Raw genomic sequence first — 3,672 nt, 5'->3', positions numbered from 1 at the left:
CATTTGAAAGGGTTCCCGGAGGCAGTGAGGACCAGCATGACTTTTCCCCAATGGGGCCTTTGCTGTGGGAGCAGCGGCTGGACGTTTGCGTTTTTTGCTCCGGAGGCTGCCGAGAGTGAAAAACGGTGGTTTTGAGGATGGAGTCCACGGGATCACAGAGAGGTCCAAAAGGTGTGGGGCATTTGAAGGGGTTCCCGGAGGCAGTGAGGACCAGCATGAGTTTTCCCCGCTGAGAACTTTGCTGTGGGACCAGCGGCTGGACGTTTGCGTTTTTTGCTACAGAGACTACCGAGGGTTAAAAACTGTGTTTTTCAGGATGGATTCCACAGGAAAGCAGAGAGGTCCAAAAGGTGTGGGGCATTTGAAGGGGTTCCTGGAGGCAGTGAGGACCAGCATGACTTGTCCCCGCTGGGGCCTTTGCTGTGGAAGCAGCGGCTGGACGTTTGCGTTTTTTGCTCCGGAGGCTGCCGAGAGTGAAAAACGGTGGTTTTGAGGATGGAGTCCACAGGAAAACAGAGAGGTCCAAAAGGTGTGGGTCATTTGAAGGGGTTCCCGGAGGCAGTGAGGACCAGCATGACTTTTCCCCGCTGGGGCCTTTGCTGTGGGTGCAGCGGCTGGACATTTGCGGTTTTTGCTCCAGAGACTACCGAGGGTTAATAACGGTGGTTTTGAGGATGGAGTCCACAGGAAAGCAGAGAGGTCCAAAAGGTGTGGGGCATTTGAAGGGGTTCCCGGAGGCAGTGAGGACCAGCATGACTTTTCCCCGCTGGGGCCTTTGCTGTGGGAGCAGCGGCTGGATGTTTGCGTTTTTTGCTCCGGAGTCTGCCGAGAGTGAAAAACGGTGGTTTTGAGGATGGATTCCACAGGAAAGCAGAGAGGTCCAAAAGGTGTGGGGCATTTGAAGGGGTTCCCGGAGGCAGTGAGGACCAGCATGACTTTTCCCCGCTGGGGCCTTTGCTGTGGGAGCAGCGGCTGGACGTTTGCATTTTTTGCTCCGGAGTGTGCCGAGAGTGAAAAATGGCGGTTTTGAGGTTATAGTCCACAGGAAAGCAGAGAGGTCCAAAAGGTGTGGGGCATTTGAAGGGGTTCCCGGAGGCAGTGAGGACCAGCATGTCTTTTCCGCATTGGAAACTTTGCTGTGGGAGCAGCGGCTGGACGTTTGCGTTTTTTGCTTTAGAGGCTGCCGTGGGTTAAAAACGGTGGTTTTGAGGCTAGAGTCCACAGGAAAGCAGAGAGGTCTAAAAGGTGTGGGGCATTTGAAGGGGTTCCCGGAGGCAGTGAGGACCAGCATGACTTTTCCCCGCTGGGGCCTTTGCTGTGGGAGCAGCGGCTGGACGTTTGCGTTTTTTGCTCCGGAGGCTGCCGAGAGTGAAAAACGGTGGTTTTGAGGATGGAGTCCACAGGAAAACAGAGAGGTCCAAAAGGTGTGGGGCATTTGAAGGGGTTCTCGGAGGCAGTGAGGACCAGCATGACTTGTCCCTGCTGGGGCCTTTGCTGTGGGAGCAGCGGCTGGACGTTTGCGTTTTTTGCTACAGAGACTACCGAGGGTTAATAACGGTGGTTTTGAGGATGGATTCCACAGGAAAGCAGAGAGGTCCAAAAGGTGTGGGGCATTTGAAGGGGTTCCCGGAGGCAGTGAGGACCAGCATGACTTTTCCCGCTGGGGCCTTTGCTGTGGGAGCAGCGGCTGGACGTTTGCGCTTTTTGCTCCGGAGGCTGCCGAGAGTGAAAAACGGTGGTTTTGAGGATGGAGTCCACAGGAAAACAGAGAGGTCCAAAAGGTGTGGGGCATTTGAAGGGGTTCCCGGAGGCAGTGAGGACCAGCATGACTTTTCCCCCCTGGCTGCTTTGCTGTGGGAGCAGCGCCTGGACGTTTGCGTTTTTTGCTCCGGAGTGTGCTGAGAGTGAAAAATGGCGGTTTTGAGGTTATAGTCCACAGGAAAGCAGAGAGGTCTAAAAGGTGTGGGGCATTTGAAGATGTTCCCGGAGGCAGTGAGGACCAGCATGAATTTTCCCCGCTGGGGCCTTTGCTGTGGGAGCAGCGGCTGGACGTTTGTGTTTTTTGCTCTGGAGGCTGCCGAGAGTGAAAAACAGTGATTTTTAGGATAGAGTCCACAGGAAAGCAGAGAGGTCCAAAAGGTGTGGGGCATTTGAAGGGGTTCCCGGAGGCAGTGAGGACCAGCATGACTTTTCCCCGCTGGGGCCTTTGCTGTGGGAGCAGCGGCTGGACGTTTGCTTTTCTTGCTCCGGAGGCTGCCGAGAGTGAAAAACGGTGGTTTTGAGGATGGAGTCCACAGGATAACAGAGAGGTCCAAAAGGTGTGGGGCATTTGAAGGGGTTCCCGGAGGCAGTGAGGACCAGCATGACTTTTCCCCGCTGGGGCCTTTGCTGTGGGAGCAGCGGCTGGACGTTTGCGTTTTTTGCTCCGGAGGCTGCCGAGAGTGAAAAACGGTGGTTTTGAGGATGGAGTCCGTAGGGAAGCAGAGAGGGCCCAAGTGTGTGGAGCTTTTGCAAGGGTTCCTGGAGGCAGTGAGGACCAGCATGACTTTTCCCCCCTGAGACCTTTGCTGTAGGAGCAGCGGCTGGACGTCTGCGTTTTTTGCTACTAAGACTACCGAGGGTTGAAAACGGTGGTTTTGAGGATGGAGTCCACAGGAAAGCAGAGAGGTCCAAAAGGTGTGGGGTATTTGAAGGGGTTCCCGGAGGCAGTGAGGACCAGCATGACTTCCCCCTGAGACCTTTGCTGTGGGAACATTGGCTAGACGTTTGAGTTTTATGCTCCGGAGGCTGCCGAGAGTGAAAAACGGTGGTTTTTAGGATGGAGTCCTCAGGAAATCAGAGAGGTCCAAAAGGTGTGGGGCATTTGAAGGGGTTCCCGGAGGCAGTGAGGACCAGCATGACTTCTCCGCCTTGGAATCTTTGCTGTCGGAGCAGCAGCTGGACGTTTGCGTTTTTTGCTCCAGAGGCTGCCGAGAGTGCAAAACGGTGGTTTTGAGGATGGAGTCCACAGGAAAACAGAGAGGTCCAAAAGGTGTGGGTCATTTGAAAGGGTTCCGGGAGGCAGTGAGGACCAGCATGACTTTTCCCCAATGGGGCCTTTGCTGTGGGAGCAGCGGCTGGACGTTTGCGTTTTTTGCTCCGGAGGCTGCCGAGAGTGAAAAACGGTGGTTTTGAGGATGGAGTCCACGGGATCACAGAGAGGTCCAAAAGGTGTGGGGCATTTGAAGGGGTTCCCGGAGGCAGTGAGGACCAGCATGAGTTTTCCCCGCTGAGAACTTTGCTGTGGGACCAGCGGCTGGACGTTTGCGTTTTTTGCTACAGAGACTACCGAGGGTTAAAAACTGTGTTTTTCAGGATGGATTCCACAGGAAAGCAGAGAGGTCCAAAAGGTGTGGGGCATTTGAAGGTGTTCCTGGAGGCAGTGAGGACCAGCATGACTTGTCCCCGCTGGGGCCTTTGCTGTGGGAGCAGCGGCTGGACGTTTGCGTTTTTTGCTCCGGAGGCTGCCGAGAGTGAAAAACGGTGGTTTTGAGGATGGAGTCCACAGGAAAACAGAGAGGTCCAAAAGGTGTGGGTCATTTGAAGGGGTTCCCGGAGGCAGTGAGGACCAGCATGACTTTTCCCCGCTGGGAACTTTGCTGTGGGTGCAGCGGCTGGACATTTGCGGTTTTT

This window comes from Vanellus vanellus, assembly GCF_965231255.1.
Source record: "Vanellus vanellus genome assembly, contig: HAP1_SCAFFOLD_199, whole genome shotgun sequence".
Lineage (NCBI taxonomy): Eukaryota > Metazoa > Chordata > Aves > Charadriiformes > Charadriidae > Vanellus > Vanellus vanellus.
Note: the sequence above shows the minus strand (reverse complement) of the source record.